The sequence below is a fragment of the Engystomops pustulosus genome, chromosome 1, assembly GCF_040894005.1.
Source record: "Engystomops pustulosus chromosome 1, aEngPut4.maternal, whole genome shotgun sequence".
In the NCBI taxonomy this organism is placed as follows: Eukaryota; Metazoa; Chordata; class Amphibia; order Anura; family Leptodactylidae; genus Engystomops; species Engystomops pustulosus.
This window is the reverse complement of record NC_092411.1, coordinates 299,196,691-299,217,353: the sequence shown is the minus strand read 5'-3', so window position 1 is coordinate 299,217,353 and position 20,663 is coordinate 299,196,691.

The window sequence follows — 20,663 nt, the reverse complement described above, 5'->3', positions numbered from 1 at the left end:
TACTATAATACTGCCCCCTATGTACAGGAATATAACTACTATAATACTGCCCCCTATGTACAAGAATATAAGTACTATAATACTGCCCCCTATGTACAGGAATATAACTACTATAATACTGCCCCCTATGTACAAGAATATAACTACTATAATACTGCCTCCTATGTAAGGGAATATAACTATTATAATACTGCTCCCTATGTACAGGAATATAACTACTATAATACTGCCCCCTATGTACAGGGATATAACTACTATAATACTGCTCCCTATGTACAGGAATATAACTACTATAATACTGCCCCCTATGTACAGGAATATAACTACTATAATACTGCCCCCTATGTACAGGAATATAACTACTATAATACTGCCCCCTATGTACAGGAATATAACTACTATAATACTGCCCCCTATGTACAGGAATATAACTACTATAATACTGCCCCCTATGTACAGGAATATAACTACTATAATACTGCCCCCTATGTACAGGAATATAACTACTATAATACTGCCCCCTATGTACAGGAATATAACTACTATAATACTGCCCCCTATGTACAGGAATATAACTACTATAATACTGCCCCCTATGTACAGGAATATAACTACTATAATACTGCCTCCTATGTACAGGAATATAACTACTATAATACTGCCCCCTATGTACAGGAATATAACTACTATAATACTACCCCCTATGTACAGGAATATAACTACTATAATACTGCCCTCTATGTACAGGAATATAACTACTATAATACTGCCCCCTATGTACAGGAATATAACTACTATAATACTGCCCCCTATGTACAAGAATATAACTACTATAATACTGCCCCCTATGTACAGGGATATAACTACTATAATACTGCCCCCTATGTACAAGAATATAACTACTATAATACTGCCCCCTATGTACAGGAATATAACTACTATAATACTGCCCCCTATGTACAGGAATATAACTACTATAATACTGCCCCCTATGTACAGGAATATAACTACTATAATACTGCCCCCCTATGTACAAGAATATAACTACTATAATACTGCCCCCTATGTACAGGAATATATCTACTATAATACTGCCCCCTATGTACAAGAATATAACTACTATAATACTGCCTCCTATGTACAAGAATATAACTACTATAATACTGCCCCCTATGTACAGGAATATAACTACTATAATACTGCCCCCTATATACAAGAATATAACTACTATAATACTGCCCCCTATGTACAGGGATATAACTACTATAATACTGCCCCCTATGTACAGGAATATAACTACTATAATACTGCCCCCTATGTACAGGAATATAACTACTATAATACTGCCCCCTATGTACAGGAATATAACTACTATAATACTGCCCCCTATGTACAAGAATATAACTACTATAATACTGCCCCCTATGTACAGGGATATAACTACTATAATACTGCCCCCTATGTACAGGAATATAACTACTATAATACTGCCCCCCTATGTACAGGAATATAACTACTATAATACTGCCCCCCTATGTACAAGAATATAACTACTATAATACTGCCCCCTATGTACAGGAATATAAGTTTTTACTACAAAAAATTAGCTGAAAAACCCTAACTCAGCTTATACCGTATATACTGGCGTATAGGACGACTTTTTAACCCCTTAAAATAATGGCTACAGTGGGGGGTGGTCTTATACGCCGGATATATTGTGTGAGGTGTTTTTTTTGCCCGTCAGCGCGTAGAGAGCCGCTTCCTGGGACCGCCGCGCATGCGCAGCAGTCCGCCTCTCACAGTCATTAGAAGAGGCTTAGTACGCGCTGACGGGGCGGCGCGCTGTATGCTAATGCAGCCGCCCCGTCACAGCGGTCGGCGTCACAGAGCTGGGGGTCACAGGCGGCACTTACAGAAGCATGTCGGATCTTCATTAATATTGCAGCTTACCGTTCAGATCACCAGGTACTTGCTCTCTTGTTTGTTTTGCAAAGTTTTAGCTTTACCGTACATGTTTGAAACAACCTTATGTTTCTAAGTGACCGTTTTGCTGCTATATACAGTACCTGCATGTCATATGCATTGGAATTAAAATTAACATGTTGAAATCAAAGCAGACTTTTTTTCATTTGGGAGAGGGGCAGTCTTATACAGTGAGTATATACCAAATTCTATATTTTTAGGGCAGAATTTGGGGGTCGTCTTATACGCCGGCATATGCGGTACTAAAGTCTAGAAAAAAAAAAAAGTGTACGCACTTTCCAATGCCCGCAGGCAGTTCCTCTTCTATCCATCGATGCTCCGGCATCAGCTCCATGACCCGGCGTGGTCAGCAGCGAGCGGCTGAGATCATAGTGCCTGCGAAGGACTGCCGAGGACACGGAGCCGATGCTGGACCATCGATGGATAGAAAAGGACCTGCCGGAGCATTGATGCATAGAAGGTAACCTGCCTTTGGCATCGGAAGGTGAGTACAATTTGTTTTTTTCCTACAGGCATTATTTTGGGGACAGTGGCTGCAGGCTATATACTGGGTGGGCAGGGCTGCAGGCTGTATACTGGGGGGAGCAGGGGCTGCAGGCTATATACAGGGGGGAGCAGGGGCTGCATGCTATATACAGGGGGAGCAGGGGCTGCAGGCTATATACTGGGGGGAGCAGGGACTGCAGGCTATATACTGGGAGGGCATGGCTGCAGGCTATATACTGGGGGGAGCAGGGGCTGCAGGCTATATACTGGGGGGAGCAGGGACTGCAGGCTATATACTGGGAGGGCACGGCTGCAGGCTATATACTGGGGGGAGCAGCGGCTGCAGGCTATATACTGGGGGGAGCAGGGGCTGCAGGCTATATACTGGGAGGGCAGGGCTGCAGGCTATATACTGGGGGGAGCAGGGGCTGCAGGCTATATACTGGGGGGAGCAGGGGCTGCAGGCTATATACTGGGGGGAGCAGGGGCTGCAGGCTATATACTGGGAGGGCAGGGCTGCAGGCTATATACTGGGGGGAGCAGGGGCTGCAGGCTATATACTGGGGGGAGCAGGGGCTGCAGGCTATATACTGGGGGGAGCAGGGGCTGCAGGCTATATACTGGGGGGAGCAGGGGCTGCAGGCTATATACTGGGGGGAGCAGGGGCTGCAGGCTATATACTGGGGGGCTGTATACTACAGGGGCTGGCGGGCTGTATACTACAGGGGCTGGCGGGCTGTATACCACAGGGGCTGGCGGGCTGTATACCACAGGGGCTGGCGGGCTGTATACCACAGGGGCTGGCGGGCTGTATACCACAGGGGCTGGCGGGCTGTATACCACAGGGGCTGGGCAGGCTGTATACTACAGGGGCTGGGCAGGCTGTATACTACAGGGGCTGGGCAGGCTGTATACTACAGGGGCTGGCGGGCTATATACCACAGGGGCTGGGCAGGCTGTATACTACAGGGGCTGGCGGGCTGTATACCACAGGGGCTGGGCGGGCTGTATACTACAGGGGCTGGGCAGGCTGTATACCACAGGGGCTGGGCAGGCTGTATACCACAGGGGCTGGCGGGCTGTATACCACAGGGGCTGGCGGGCTGTATACCACAGGGGCTGGCGGGCTGTATACCACAAGGGCTGGTGGGCTGTATACCACAAGGGCTGGTGGGCTGTATACCACAAGGGCTGGCGGGCTGTATACCACAGGGGCTGGCGGGCTGTATACCACAGGGGCTGGCGGGCTGTATACCACAGGGGCTGGCGGGCTGTATACCACAAGGGCTGGCGGGCTGTATACCACAAGGGCTGGTGGGCTGTATACCACAAGGGCTGGCGGGCTGTATACCACAGGGGCTGGCGGGCTGTATACCACAGGGGCTGGCGGGCTGTATACCACAGGGGCTGGCAGGCTGTATACTACAGGGGCTGGCGGGCTATATACCACAAGGGCTGGCGGGCTGTATACCACAAGGGCTGGCGGGCTGTATACCACAAGGGCTGGCGGGCTGTATACCACAAGGGCTGGCGGGCTATACATTACAGGGGCAGGCTGTATAGTACAAGGGCTGGCGGGCTGTATACTACAGGGGCTGGGCAGGCTGTATACTACAGGGGCTGGCGGGCTGTATACCACAGGGGCTGGCGGGCTGTATACCACAGGGGCTGGCGGGCTGTATACCACAAGGGCTGGAGGGCTGTATACCACAGGGGCTGGCGGGCTGTATACCACAGGGGCTGGCGGGCTGTATACCACAGGGGCTGGTGGGCTGTATACCACAGGGGCTGGCGGGCTGTATACCACAGGGGCTGGCGGGCTGTATACCACAAGGGCTGGCGGGCTGTATACCACAGGGGCTGGCGGGCTGTATACCACAGGGGCTGACACCTGCTCTGTATTGAGAGCTCAGCCTACAAGCTTTCTCCATACAATGCCAGCAGCATTACTAGTACATACCCAGACATTACATATATATATACATTCACATAAATATGTCAATCGAATGTAAGAAAATACTTTACACATTGCACTTACTATTTATGAGAGTAACAAAGTTCTTTGTGTGGAGAATCAATGTGCAGGGAAGCAGCTGCCGGGCGGGGCTGAGATCTCCATACACATGGCTTGTAGCCCTCCCCAGCCCTCTCTGTCCTGTCTAGCAGCCTCCTCCTCCTGGTTGTGGGAGGAGGGGCCGGAGCAGTGCCCTGTGCCTGACCTCAGCGCTGTCCTGGAGCCGTGCAGAGCTACCTGAGTGAAGTTGGCCCCCCCACCTTGTTCAAATCAAACAAAATTGGTGTCAAACGTTTGTGCTACGTTTGTGCTGGTTTGTGCAGCAAAAATTTTCGTTTGTGCCGCTATCGTTTTAAAGATATTAATGAGAGTTTCCAGAGGTCATCAGAGGTCAACCAGCCCCCCCACATTGTCCAAACCAAACAAAACTGGTGCCAAACAATTCTGCTACATTTGTGCTGGTTTGTGCTGCTTAAATTTTTGTTTGTGCTGCTTTTGTTTTGAATAAATGAACAAAAAATGAAAGTTCAAAAGTTCAGCCAGCCCCCCCACATTAACCAAATCGAACAAAACTGGTGTCAAACGTTAGTGCTACGTTTGTGCTGGTTTGTGCAGCAAAAATTTTCGTTTGTGCTGCTATCATTTTTAATATATTCATACTTTTTTCCAGAGGTCATCAGAGTTCATTTCTTCCAAAGTACAATGGGGGTCATTTACTAACGGCCCGATTCGCGTTTTCCCGACGTGTTACCCGAATATTTCCGATTTGCGCCGCTTGTACATGAATTGCCCTGGGTTTTTGGCGCACGCGATCGGATTGTGGCGCATCGGGGCCGGCATGCGCGCGACAGAAATCGGGGGGGCGTGGCCGAACGAAAACCTGACGTATTCGGAAAAACCGCCGCATTTAAAAACCGAAATGTGTCGCTTGGGAAGCGCTCACCTTCACCTGCTATGGGATGGTGCATTCCGGGGCGTTAAGATTATTTTCGGCGCAGCAGCGCCACCTGGTGGACGGCGGAGGAACTACCTTCTTAAATCCCAGCCGGACCCGAATCCTGTGCAGAGAAGGCGCCGCTGGATCGCGAATGGGCCGGGTAAGTAAATCTGCCCCAATGTGTTTGCTAGCTCCCCCTGGTGATCAAACTAGGGAAGTGTCACTAAGTTTGTTTTTTACCAGTTCATCCTAAACACCTTTAACCTATGTAAACACCTGAACATACCGTAAAAATGATAGCGGCACAAACGAAAATTTTTGCTGCACAAACATAACACTAACATTTGACACCAGTTTTGTTTGATTCGGTTAATGTGGGGGGGGCTGCTTGAACTTTTGAACTTTAATTTTTTGTTCATTTATTCAAAACAAAAGCAGCACAAACCAAAATTTAAGCAGCACAAACCAGCACAAACATAGCAGAATTGTTCGGTACCAGTTTGGTTTGGTTTGGGCAAGGTGGGGGGGCTGGTTGACCTCTGATGACCTCTGGAAACTCTCATTAATATCTTAAAAACAATAGCGGCACAAACGAAAATTTCTGCTGCACAAACTAGCACAAACGTTTGACACCAATTTTGTTTGATTTGAACAAGGTGGGGGGGCCAACTTCACTCAGGTTGCAGAGCTCCGTGTAGCTGCTAATCAGCTGTCACACAGGGGCAGCAGCTTCCACCGGACTGTCTGCAGCAGACCCTAGGACAGTGCACGGGCTGCCTGTAGTGTAGGTGAGGCTGCTCTCTGTGCTGATGGAATGTCAGCCTGCACTATGTCACATTCTCCTGCACGGACCGGCCCCAGATCACCCAGACAGGTCGGCCCACCGGGATTTCTCCCGGTGAAGTTAATGGCCAGTCCGCCCCTGCACACATGTCTTTTCCGGTCTTCATTAGTCTGGTGCCCATGCACTGCTCAGGAAGTGGCACCATTTTTTTTTGGACTTTTTTTTCTGTGCTCTCCCACACATTACTCATATACAAACATGTAACCAAGGTAGGTACATAAGGCCACATATATTCTCCCCCCATACACACTGAGCTTTATCCTCTCCCTCCTGACATTATGCTATCTTATACTGACTTGGACAGACCCCCTACAGGCAGTATATACAATGTCCTACCATTAGAAAATACTCATTACATTAATATCTGAGATTTGTTTGATTCTGACCCATTTGGAGCTAGATGCATTTGACATGTTGTTTGGCTGAGCATCATGTAAACCATCTCTTGTACAAATGTATATATGGAAGAAGAATCTTACACTTTTCTATCTTTATTATCACTCGCAGTATCTGATGAGGGTCATAATTAGAGTGCACTCTTTTTACACTGACATCAGATGATTCCATAGATTACGACTAGAGATGAGCGAGCACTAAAATGCTCGAGTGCTCGTTATTCGAGACGAACTTTTCCAGATGCTCGAGTGCTCGTCTCGAATAACGAGCCCCATTGAAGTCAATGGGAGACTCGAGCATTTTTCAAAGGGACCATGGTTCGGGAATAAAATGTGTTAATTAATTGAAAAAGAATGTCTTCTGATAAGTGATCAGATGTATGCAAACATCTGCAATCTATTCTTCACTGTTCCGCGCGTATATTATCTCCTGACAAGTTAACAGATGTGAAGAACAGTGAGGAATAGAATAAAAACAGTGAACACAGGATCATTTAAGTGAAAAACACAGTGAAGAATAGATTACAGATGTTCTGCACATCTGCTTACTTGTCGGGAGAGGAGATACGCTGTCCCGTGCCCCGCTGCTCTCCGTGCCCCGCTGCTCTCCGTGCCCATGTCTCCGTGCCCCATGTCTCCGTGCCCCATGTCTCCGTGCCCCATGTCTCCGTGCCCCGCTGCTCTCCGTGCCCCGCTGCTCTCCGTGCCCATGTCTCCGTGCCCCATGTCTCCGTGCCCCGCTGCTCTCCGTGCCCATGTCTCCGTGCCCCATGTCTCCGTGCCCCATGTCTCCATGCCCCGCTGCTCTCCGTGCCCCGCTGCTCTCCGTGCCCATGTCTCCGTGCCCCATGTCTCCGTGCCCCGCTGCTCTCCGTGCCCATGTCTCCGTGCCCCATGTCTCCGTGCCCCATGTCTCCATGCCCCGCTGCTCTCCGTGCCCCGCTGCTCTCCGTGCCCATGTCTCCGTGCCCCATGTCTCCGTGCCCCGCTGCTCTCCGTGCCCATGTCTCCGTGCCCCATGTCTCCGTGCCCCATGTCTCCGTGCCCCGCTGCTCTCCGTGCCCATGTCTCCGTGCCCCATGTCTCCGTGCCCCGCTGCTCTCCGTGCCCATGTCTCCGTGCCCCATGTCTCCGTGCCCCGCTGCTCTCCGTGCCCATGTCTCCGTGCCCCATGTCTCCGTGCCCCATGTCTCCGTGCTGCCGCTGCCCCATGTCTCCGTGCTGCCGCTGCCCCATGTCTCTGTGCTGCCGCTGCCCCATGTCTCTGTGCTGCCACTGCCCGATGTCTCCGTGCTGCTCCCCGGTGTCTCTGTGCTGCTCCCCGGTGTCTCTGTGCTGCTCCCCGTTGTCTCTGTCCTGCTCACCGTGTTCTTCAATGTGTTCTTCACACATATATATTGTTCTTCACATACTATTTTGTTCGCACCGTTCCGCGCGTATCTTCCGACAAGTAAGCAGATGTGCCGAACATCTGTAATCTATTCTTCACTGTGTTCTTCACTGTGTTTTTCACTTAAATGATCCTGTGTTCACTGTGTTCACTGTTTTTATTCTATTCTTCATTGTTCTTCACTGTGTTTTTTTAATTAAATGCTCGATCTCGAGCAGGGGAAATACTCGTCCGAGCAACGAGCCGTCTCGAGTACCTTAATACTCGAACGAGCATCAAGCTCGGACGAGCATGTTCGCTCATCTCTAATTACGACAGAACCTGTTAAACGCGGATAAATGTAGAAACCCCCCAAAAGAGTGCAGAGGGTGTCGGCAGTAATTTTGCATTGACATCACTGATCATTTTGCCCTTCATTTCATCCGTCAGTGTCCGCTTTCAATCCGCCAATAATCCATCATTATTGCTAAAGCCAAAAACAAACAGGAGTGGATCCAAAACAGAGATACTTGCATGTCCTCTGTGTTCTGTATCCACTCCTGCTGTTGGCTATCAATCCTGAAGCTTTTCATCCTTCTGACAGATGAAATGAAGGGGAAAACCAAACATAGTGGCAACGTCATAGAGTGATGGAGGGTGAAATCAGCATTATGAAAATGACAAGGTGTTCCAGGGAGACAGCGGTCAGTTGGCAGCAGCATGAGTAGGCTGCAGAGTGGCACAATCACAAACTCTGGAGGTGGCATCAAGATGGTAGGCCACAGCATGGCACAATGACAGTGTAGAGGTGGCAGCAACCTGGTAATCCACAGAGTGGCACAATGACAAAGTGTGGAGGTGGCAGCAGCAGGAGGTCAGAGAGTGGCACGATGATAAATTCTTTAGGTGGCAGCAACATGGTAGGCCACAGAGTGTGGAGGTGGCATCAACAGCAGCAGCAGGAGCCCACAGAGTGTCACAATTACAGAGTGTGTAGGCAGCAGCAACATGGTAAGCCACAGAGTGTCACAATGATAGAGTGTGGAGGTGGTGTCAGCAGCAGGAGCCCACGGAGTGGCACAATGACAGAGTACCCCGGTCAGATCTGAGAGAGGATGGACAATGGCGCACAAAGGCAGCGGCCAACTGTGTGCACAGTATTTCTCTATAGTACACCAGTTTTTCCTCCCTCTTGGCAGCTGGAAAAAAGGCACCCATTTTTAACTGGTAGCAAGCGTCCAAGAGGTTGGAGAGCCAAAACTCATCTGTATGCCGGATGTTGACTATTCTGCTGTCACGAGTTAGGCAAATTACCATGCTGCGGGCCATCTGCGCAAGTGACTCTGAGGGACTCCTGGCCTCCATCTCCACTGTATACTGCCACGGTGCTTCTGGGTCATCTGCCTCGTCTTCTACCTCCTCCGGTTGCTCCTGCTCCTTCTCTCTTGTCACTTGAATGGAAAAAGCACTGATATCACCAGACTCTGCTTGTGCTCCAATGTCCTCCTCCTCCTCCAGTTAAGCCCCCACCGGACTCATGTGGCCATGATATGTGGTCTCCACTTCTCCAGTGCCCTGACCAGACAGATGTTGCAGCATGAGTTCCAGGACATGAAGCAGTGGAATGACGTTATTCATCCCGTAGTCCTGGCGACTGACAAACAACATGGCCTCTTCAAAAGGCCTGAGCAAACGGCAGGTGTCACGCATGAGCTGCCAGTGGCTGACATTAAAGTTACACAGAGGAGTACTCCGGTCCGCTTGCTTCATCAAAAACTCATTAATGGCTTTTCTCTGTTCATACAGGCGGTCTAACATATGGAGGCTGGAATTCCAATGGGTGGAATCATCGCATATAAGACTGTGTTGGGGTAGGCCGTTCTGATGCTGCGAATCAAGAAGGGTGTGCTAGGCTTAGTAAGAATGGCTGAAGTGCGTGCACAGTGTCGTGGTCATTTTTAGAATGTCTTGCAGATGGGTGGAAGACTTGAGGAATCTGTTGACAACCAGATTGAACACGTGTGCCATGCAGGGCGCCTAGACCATCCCTTCTCGGTGCAGCACGGACATCATGTTCCTCCCATTGTCTGTCACCATGGTTCCGATTTTTAGTTGTTGCGGAGAAAGCCACACATTGATTTCTTGTTGCATGACCCGGAGCAGTTCCTCCACTGTGTAACTTTGTTTGCGGAGGCTGAGATGGCTGAGAAGGAGGAGGCGGACATTGGCGCCGGAGCAGCAGTTTGACAACGTGGAGGAGAAAGCGCCGTCTCTTGTGGAAGTTGTTGGTGTGGCTGGGCGGGAAGCACATTCACCCATTGGGCCGTAAAGTACATATACTGGCCCTGACAGTAGTTACAGCTCCACACGCCTGTGCTGCCGTGCACCTTGGAAGAAACTGATAAGCTCAAGGACTGGCCCACCTTCTGTTGTATATATTTGTGAAGGGCTGGCACAGCCTTTTTGAAAAAAAAAAAATGCGGCTTGGAACTCTCCACCTCGGTTTGGCACAAGCCATTAGTTCTCTGAAGGTGCAGAGTCCACGACTTGGAAAGAGAGAGACTGCAGTACCAATAACTTAGACAAAAGCATGGTCAGCTTCTGCACCTTAGGATGGCTGGACGCATAGAGTTGTCTCTTTGTAATCGCCTCGCTCAACGACTGCTGGCGCCATGCGTAGTGAGGAGCAGGAGCATCTGGAGATGATGTCAAAGACTAACATTTCCCTTCGGCAGAGGTGCTGGAGACTTGACTGGCTGAAATGGCAAGTGTGCTAGGTGCTGCTGCTGTTGCTGCGGCGGCATGTTGGCCCTTTACATCTGTACCACGTTTCTCCCAGACCATTGGATGGTGTCGCTGCATGTGTTGGCACAGGGCGGTGGAGCCAAGGTTAGCTCCCTGGCCACGCTTCACTTTCTGCCCGCAGATACCACATATACCCACGCTCGGCTCCTCTGGTGTCTTAACAAAAAACTCCCACACCGCCGAGGTGCTAATTTTACTGCCAACACTCTGCACTGAGCGACTACTACCGCCACTGCCTCGCTGAGCCCCTGTACCACTGCTTGCATGGACACTGCTGCCACCCTGATGAATCCCTGGCTTTACCCGGCTTCCAAGTGCGATCGGCTACATCATCTTCGATTTGTGTTACCCTGTCACTGCTACTCTCCTCAACGGTCTCAGTATGCACAGCCCAACTACTTGCAAGTGCCCCCCGTCATCCTCATAGACTGTAAGCTCTTGTGTCACCCACTCATCCTCATAGACCGTAAGCTCTTGTGTCCCCCCCTCATCCCCATAGACTGTAAGCTCTTGTGTCCCCCTCATCCTCATAGACTGTAAGGTCTTGTGTTGCCCTCATCCTGATAGACTGTAAGCTCTTGTGTCATCCCCTCATCCTCATAGACTGTAAGCTCTTGTGTCACCCCCTCATCCTCATAGACTATATGCTCTTGTGACCCCCTCATCCTCATAGACTGTAAGCTCTTGTATCACCCCTCATCCTCATAGACTGTAAGCTCTTGTGTCCCCCTCATCCTCATAGACTGTAAGCTCTTGTGTCACCCTCATCCTCATAGACTGTAAGCTCTTGTGTCCCCCCTCATCCTCAGAGACTGTAAGCTCTTGTGTCACCTCCTCATCCTCATAGACTGTAAGCTCTTGTGTCACCCTCATCCTCATAGACTGTAAGCTCTTGTGATCAGAGTCCTCATTCCTATTATTCCATATGACTGTTGTTACTCTGTAATGTCTTATTATATTTATATATGTTCCTCGCATGATGCCTCTATATAAGATTATTATTATTATTATTATTATCCTTGCTCTGAAATCTTAAAATACATATTTTACAAAATAATGATGGAAGGGCAAGGGCAGATGGAAGAGTTATATAATTTTATGTATAATGTAAGGCTACTTACCTCCTGTGTGTGTCTCCAGGTTATAGACTGGGGATTTATGTAAAGCTTCTGACCACTGACAGCCCATGGGGTAAAATTTCCTACTTCAGCCATTTTTATGTCCTCATTTCTTGCCTCTTTTATAAATATCCAGTTGATGATCTTATATGGATGAGGAGCTTCCCCCTGGTCAGTAAAGTAATATGAAGGAGACATTGGGTCCCGGGAATTCTTCATCCTCTGTATGTAGCGCTGTAACTTCCGTGTGTATTGTACAAGCCCAGTTATTGGGTTTTCCTTATATTTGTCTTTTATATGTAAGAACATTTCATGTAGAGACTTTGCCAGGATTTCTACTGCGTCATACAATCGTGGGGTCACCCCGGAGGAGAGGTAATATCTCATACTGGGCTGAGTAATTGTGTAACTAAAATTACTTCCTGGAGGCGCTAAATTGATTGAAACAAAATCCTCATTTACTATTCTGTCACTTAGGAATATCCAGGATAAGTCACACAGGTAAATATTGGGGAGTTTCTTGTAGTTTTTCATAAAATCTTGTATTCCTAAAAAAGGAGGTGATGAAAAATCCACTCCTAGACTTCCATTAAATATTGAATACCGATTGCCTACAATGATAGAACCTGAAGCCCAAGACGGGGGGACAATTAGAGTTTTGTTTAATATTTCAGATGTATAGACAAATAGAAATACCATTGCATTCACAGTAGACGTCCCACACATTATAATGATTCTGACTTGAGGATTGGTTATCGCATTATTGGGATCATATTTAGGATCATCCTCTGTAAGTTTTATGATGAAGGCGGCACAGATCCCGTTCTCTCTCATGTATTTTGTCAGTATCTGCAGCTCATTCTCTCCAGCATTATCATTTGATACTAAAATCCCGACCCAGGTCCAGCCAAAATACTTCAACAGCTCAATGATCACCATATTGTGGGTGTGGCTACTTTGGACTGTTCGGAAAACATGTGGGTAGAGGCGTCTTTCAGATAATGAGGGGTCGGTGGCTCCATAGCTGATCTGGTGGGGAGACATTTGGAGACATTTATAAAACTATGGATGGATTTGGAAGAATGTTCTGGATGCTATATTTTTTATTCAAATAAAATTAAATTAATTGTACCTGCACTAAATAGTTGCCACGTAAGCCCACCAACAGTGCCACACGAAATATAATGCATGTCCTCTGGAGATTCTTGTGTACTAGCCGACACCTGGGACTGGAGTCTAAGTGGCACCCGGTCTTCACCAGCGCCAGCCGCAAAGCGGGATGGTGTAGCTGCGGCGGGGTGTCACCAGGTCGTTGCACAAGTGCGTCTAGCCCGCGTGTGGAAGCCGAGGTTGAGGTACCTTAGTGGAAGACAGTCTCGAGGTCAGGTTAAAGCAAAGGGTCAGACGGCAGAGATGCAAGGTCAAGTCCAATCTCGGGTCAGCAACAGGAGGTCCAGGGAGATGGGAACGGGAACACAGGCACATGGGACACAGGAACGCAGGAACACACAGGAATTCAGAAAGATCCGGCAAGGCAGGAAGGGAGGTGCCGGATTATAAGGAGATGGATTTCAGCCAGCGCACCAATCAGTGGTGCGCTGGCCCTTTAAATGTTTGACAGCCGGCGCGCGTGTGCCCTAGGAGGCGGGGATGAGCGCACACGGCAGTCCACTGGGGAGCAGGAGCCCGGACAGGTGAGTCCGTAGCGGCGGCAGGAGCTGGGTCACACAGAGGAACAAGGGTGCGCCCGCGATCCAAGACAGTACCCCTTCCCCTTCAGCCTCCCCCCTGACAAATCGCTAAAGCAGGATTCTTGTCCAGGATGTTATCCTCTGGCTCCCACCTTCTCTCCACAGGACCAAATACCTTCCAATCAACAAGAAAGAACCGCCTTCCTCTCACTATCTTCATGTCGAGGATCTCCTTCACCTCAAAGACATCGGTGGAATCAGCCAGAGGCGCCGGAGGAGGAGGAACTTGCTGGCGCCGGAGGAGGAGGAACTTGCTGGGCGAAACAGTTCAAGATGAGTGGTTTGAGGAGAGAAACGTGGAAGGAGTTGGGTATGTGCATGCTGGGACGCAGCCACAATTTGTAGGCCAACGGGTTGATGCGATTGAGGACTTCAATGGACCCAAGAACTGTGGTCCCAATTTGTAGTCTGGGATTTTCAGCTGGACATACCTGGAGGAGAACCAGACCTTGTCAACTGGAGCAAAGACAGAAGGAGGCCTGCGTCTCTTATCGGCTTGGAGCTTCATTCGGGCCAAAGCCTGTAACAAGGAAAGACAAGTCTGCTCCCAGATGGCCTTCAGGTCCTGTACCAATTCCACAACGGCAGGAACATCCGATGACATAGGCAGAGGAAAAGAGGGCAAGGATGCGGTCCATAACTGACAAAAAATGGAGCAGAGCTTGCGGATGCAGAGTCCAAGGAGTTATAAGAGAACAGAGAGGACCAATCGTCCTGATGGGCAGAAACAAAATGGCGTAGATAGCAGCCCAGGGTTTGATTCACTCTTTCCACCTGCCCAATAGACTGAAGTTGGTTGCAGAGAGAGCGGCAGAATTTAGAGACAAACTGAACCCCGCGGTCAGAGACAACGGGGCACATTTACTTGCCCGGTCCTGTCGCGATCCAGCGGCGCGTTCTCCGTCGAGGATTCGGGTCTTCTGGCGATTCACTAAGGTAGTGCGCCCGGTGTCCACCAGGTGTCACTGCTGCACTGAAGTCCGCCGGAGTTCACCGTCCTATCTTGGGTGCAGGTAAGCGCGTGTTAAGCAATACATGTTTTTAAAAAATTCTGCAGTTTTTCGGAATTCGTCGGGTTTTCCGATGGCCACCCCCCCCCCCCCCATTTCTGGCACCGATGCGCCACAATCCGATCGCGTGCGCCAAAATCCCGGCGGAATTCGGCACAAATTGGAAATCGGCAGAATACCCGACGGACTCACTCGATTCAGGCCCTGAGTAAATGACCCCCAATGTGTTGAGGAAGTCCATGGAGGCAGAAGATGTGACGAAAGAACTGGCTGGCAAGACGTGGAGCAGATGGCAAACCTGGCAGAGGAACAAAATGGGACATCTTTGAAAAACAGGCAGTCACCACCCATATGACGGTATTGCCTGATGAAGACAGCAGGTCCGTGATGAAGTCCATGGCCAGATGAGTCCACGGACAGCTGGGTATCGGCAACAGGAGAAGAAGACCAGCAGGCTTGAGGCGTGAAGGCTTATTCTGGGCACAGGTAGCACAGGAAAAAACAAAGTCCTGAAAATCCTTGGCCAAATCTGGCCACCAGTAGAATCGGGAAACAAGGGAGACAGAGTCAGAATCTTTCTCCTTAGACCAGGTCATATTTAGGTCTTACCAGGAGGTGGTTGATGAAGATCCGCTGGCTCGGCCAGTACCAGTCGGTCAGGAGGGTTGACCTACCGAGGAGCCGGTTCTTCCCCAATGTTCTTGTGGTCCGTGTAATTGTTGACCGGAAACCAAGCTCCCTACAGGAGGTAACACCACTTTTCTAAGGCGAGCTTAATCGCCAGCAGATCTTGATCTCCTATAGAATAATTCCTCTCTGTAGAGGAGAAGGTCTTGGAAAAAAAACACAGGTGAAGGGTTCGGCCTTTGGGACACTTCTGCATGAGCACCACACCAGCCCCTACTGAGGAGGCATCCACTTCCAGATGAAAAGGCTTCTCTGTGTCAGGAAGTACAAGAACTGGAGCTGAAGCAAACATAGACTTTAAGTTCTTGGAGGCCTCCTCAGATGCCATGGGCCAAAGTCGAGGGATGGCGCTCTTCTTGGTGAGCGCCACAATAGGAAACACCAGAGAGGAGAAGTGTGGCATGAACTTACAGGACGGGTCCAGTGAAGAAATGCAGACAGCTTGGCAGGATCCATGCGGAGACCTCTGTCAGAGATGATATAGCCAAGAAATGAAAGACTCCGCTGATGGAATTGGCACTTCTCAAGATTGGTGTAAAGGTGATTGGCCCTTAAACGACTGAGGACTTGCCGTACGTGGATTTGGTGGGTCTCAAGGTCCGGAGAGAACACCAGAATATCATCCAAATAGACCACAACACAGAAATAAATCAAGCCTCTAAAGATGGCATTAACAAATTCCTGGAAGACAGGTGCGTTACAGAGACCAAACAGCATCACCAGGTACTTGAAGTGTCCATCACGGGTATTGAAAGCGGTCTTCCACTCATCTTCCTGGTGGATACGAATGAGGTTGTAGGCCCCTCAAAGATTCAATTTGGAGAAGATCTTGGCTCCACGAAGCTGGTCAAACAGCTCCGTGATCAATGGCAACAGATTCTTAACGGTTCTTAACTGTGACCACGGTAGTCAATGCACGGACAGAGTGACCCGTCCTTTTTGGTCACAAAGAAAATGCTTGCACCAGCCGGAGAAGAGGACTTACGTTTGAATCACCTCTGCAGATTTTCTTTAATATAGTCTGACACGGCTGCGGTTTCTGGTACTGAGAGTGAATACACTCGACCCCGCAGCAGATCCACAGGACAGTCGTAGGGGCGGTGAGGCGGCAACGTCTCGGCTTGCTTCTTCGAGTTGACGGCAAAAAAGTCCTTATAGCAAGTGGGAAGGCCCTCTAGGGCCTTGGGAGTCACAGGAGAAACCAGGACTGGCACAGGATGAGGCATCTCCACACAGCAAGACTGGCAATCAGGTCCCCACCAAAGGATCTCCCCCATCTTCCAGTTAAGAATGGGTGCATGGAGCTGCAACTATGGTAGACCCAACAGGATGGATGATGTGGACCGTGGTAGTACATAAAAAGATAGTCTCTCCTTGTGCAGGCTTGGTGCAGTACTGGACCGGGTCAGAGAGGATAGGGCCACTGAAAGAGGAGATGAACAAATGCTTCTCGAGCCGAACCATGATCCCGGGAGACCAGAGCAGCATCCACGAAGTTCCCTGCAGAGCCAAGAAAGAAGAGGCCTGGATCTGGGTGCCAGAATCAACAGGCGTGGAAAAGCATTGCTTATACCTAGGGGCGCTAATCCCAGGAAGACGCTGAGGACGGATAGGACAAGACCCAAGGAAGTGCTCAGGACTGGCACAATAGAGGCAGAGGTTTCCCTGACGTCTTCTGAAACGCTCCTGGGAAGAGAGTCAGGCTCTGTCTGCCTCCATAGGCTCCTCTGTAGATGGTACCACCGGAGGCTGGAGCAGCCGTTGGAAAGCAGGAACCAGGCGAGGAAGACGTTGTGTGCAGACTTGGGGTTGTTTGAGCCGTAACTCTTTGGTACACTACCACAAGTCAATCTGGGTGGCTAGGGGGATGAGGCCATTCGGGGAAGACGGCAGATCACGAGTGGCCAGGGCTCCCTTAACGTGAGAGGAGAGCCCCTTTTTGAAAGCTGCAGACAGGGACGCATCGTTCCGGGAGAGTTCTATAGCCAGGGTACGGAGCTGGACAGCATATGCTTCCATGAAAGAGCTCCCCTGGTGCAGATACAACAGCGCAGTTTCAGTAGAGCCCACAAAGCGTGATGGTCTTGCTGCGGCGGGGTGCCAGCAGGTTGTTCCATAGGTGGGACTAGCCTGTAATGGCAGCTGTGGTCGAGGGACCTTAGCGGAAGAAATTCTCGAGGTCAGGTTCAGGCACAGGGTCAAGGCAGGCAGCAGAGATGCAAGGTAAAGTCCAATCTGGGGTCAGCAATGGGAGGTCCAGGCAGATGGGTATGGGAACACAGGCACGCGGAACAGAGGAATGCAGGAACGCAGGAACACAAGAATGCAGGAACACACAAGAATACGAGAACATGGGACTCAAAAGCAGGAACACACAGGAATGCAGGAATACTCAGAAATGTCGCAGGGAAGCTTTCTCAATGGTGTAGGCACTCACAGGAAGAGGCAGGAAGAGAGGTGCCGCATTATAAGGAGATGGAGTTCAGCCAGAACACCAATCAGTGATATGCTGGCCCTTTAAATTTCCGACAGTCGTCGCGCGCGCCCTGGGAGGCGGGGATGTGCGCCCATGGCAGTCTGCTGGGGAGCAGGAGCTGGGACGGGTAAGTCCGTAACGTCGGCCAGAGCGGGGTCCCACAGAGGAACACGGTTGCGTCTGCGATCCGAGACAGTGATCCCGTGAGCACCCGTGACATCTTGACTGCATAATACACAGTCAAGGAGGTAGGAATGCTTGTCCAGGCAGTCAGGCAGCCCCACCTCATGACCACCATATGCTCTGCCCTATTCAAGAATTGTGTGTGCTGACCTTGACTCCGAATGCCCAACGTTCATCTAATTCAATGCCGAGAACTTACACATTTGTGCACTGCATGTATGTGCCATGTGTAGTCTCCACATCTGGTTATGGCTTAAGAAGATTTTTACAAAATATAAAACATAAGGTGTGAACTGGCTCTTGTCTGAGTGCGCTGAAATGTTATTAACACATAAAGTAAAAAATGGGGTTCTGATGGGAAGCCAAACACTCTGAACAGGCTAAAAGGGTTTACAAAATGTTTTTTGTGACTTTTTTAAAGGCTGCATTTAAAAAATCTGGTGCACCAGTAATACAAAGAAAATTGCACAGATGAGCACAAAAAGTCACAAAACTTTATTTTGTGACCTTTCCATTTTCAAATTCTGGCATGTGGGGTGTGAGAAATTATCCAGTACCTGAGGATATCCGTATAGTCCCAGGATCTGTGCTGCGGGAATAGTGGTAGATGAGTAGTGGTCTCCAATGACACCAACCAGCTGGCCACGCCCCGGACAGGAGTAATTAGGTATCACCTTATCTGGACCAGACAGAAGATGTAACACACAGCTGACCGCCACTCGTTCATCTTGACACGAGTCATAGACATTGTATCCCAGTGTAATATTGGGTAAGATGTCAGGATTTTCATTAATATTATCAATGGCAAAGAGGAAAACAAGGCTATTTATTATCCCCGTAGTTTGTATGCTGTAAGTAGAAAAACATACAGATCAGTAAGTGACTGTAAATCTGGCCTCCTATTTCTTTACTCACAGTAAGATGAGATATTCCAGTTATTAGCTTTTTCTTTTATGCCTAATCTTTGTGACATTAGGAGGGTTCATAATTCTCATGAATGTTTCAACAGCCTTCGGTATCTGCACAGCAAGCCGATCGTTGTGGGGTTTGTGAAAAAGGAATCTATTGCAAGATGTACCTGCTCAACTACTTGGATGTGTCACGGGTGCTCCCATGATCTCTGTCTCTGATCGCGGGCGCACCTGTGTCTCTGCTCGGCATGCGTCCCCATCTCTTAGGGCGCGCACGTAATGGCTCGCTAAGTTTTAAAGGGCCAGCGCACACCAAAAATTGGCGCCGGCCTTATAGAAATTCCTGCCTCTTCCTGTGACCCTTGCCGGATCTTCAAGCTTCCCCTAAAGAGAAAGCTCCCCTGTGTTCTTGTTATTCCTGCGTTCCTGTGATTCCTGCGTTCCTGTGATTCCTGCGTTCCTGTGATTCCTGCGTTCCTGTGATTCCTGCATTCCTGTGATTCCTGCGTTCCTGTGATTCCTGCATTCCTGTGTGCCAGTCCATTGATGTATTCCTGCATTCCTGTGTGCCAGTCCATTCCTGTGATTCCTGAGTTCCTGTGTGCCAGTCCATTCATGTACTCCTGCATTCCTGTGTGCCAGTCCATTCCTGTGATTCCTGAGTTCCTGTGTGCCAGTCCATTCATGTACTCCTGCATTCCTGTGTGCCAGTCCATTCCTGTGATTCCTGCATTCCTGTGTGCCAGTCCATTCATGTACTCCTGCATTCCTGTGTGCCAGTCCATTCCTGTGATTCTTGCATTCCTGTGTGCCAGTCCATTCATGTACTCCTGCATTCCTGTGTGCCAGTCTATTCCTGAATTCCTGTGTGCCAGTCCATTCCTGTGATTCCTGCGTTCCTGTGTGCCAGTCCGTTCCTGTGTTCCTGATCCGTGTGCCCACTCCTGCGATTCCAGACGTGAGTCCTAGTGTGCCTTCCTGTGCTATTCTCCTGCTGTCACCCCGGGTACAGACTGTCTACTGTATTACTACCTTGGCAGCCACCGCGGGCTTGTTGCACCTGTGGAATGACCTGGTGGTATCCTGCCGCAGCAAGTTCATCCCGCTTTGCGGCAGGCTCTGGTGAAGACAGAGTGCCACTTAGACTCCAGTCCCAAGTCGGCTAGTATCATCTCCCGCGGTGGTCTAGAAGGTCCACAGACTCCCAGCCCTGACAGGGAGTAAAACTAAAGCCGGCTCTTAACTCTCTGCTAAAGATGTAATTTCACACACTGGGGCACATTTACTTACCAGGTCACCGGATTTCACTAAAAGTGCATTGTCCGTCTATAATGTTACGTGCGGTGATTCACTAAGATCGTACCTCTGGAATCATGAATGTGTCGCTTCCCCTCTCAGCTCCAACAGACTTCACCATCTTTTTTGTGGTGCAACTTTAACACTTTGAAAGTTAAATCCTGCACTAAGTCAGAATCAGTCGGACTGTCCGGATGGAAGCAAAGCAGCTGCGCCAAAAACCTATCATGTGCGACAAAATCCCAGCCCAGACACTTCTTAAATACCTGTGCAAGCTGTATTAGCAATGTAGAACGTGAACAGTCTGACTAGTACAAAGAGGCAAAAAGACATCAGTAAATGTGCCCCAGTGAATACTACTGGCTAATCGGAAAACTGTTACAGTTTACTCCTGGGTT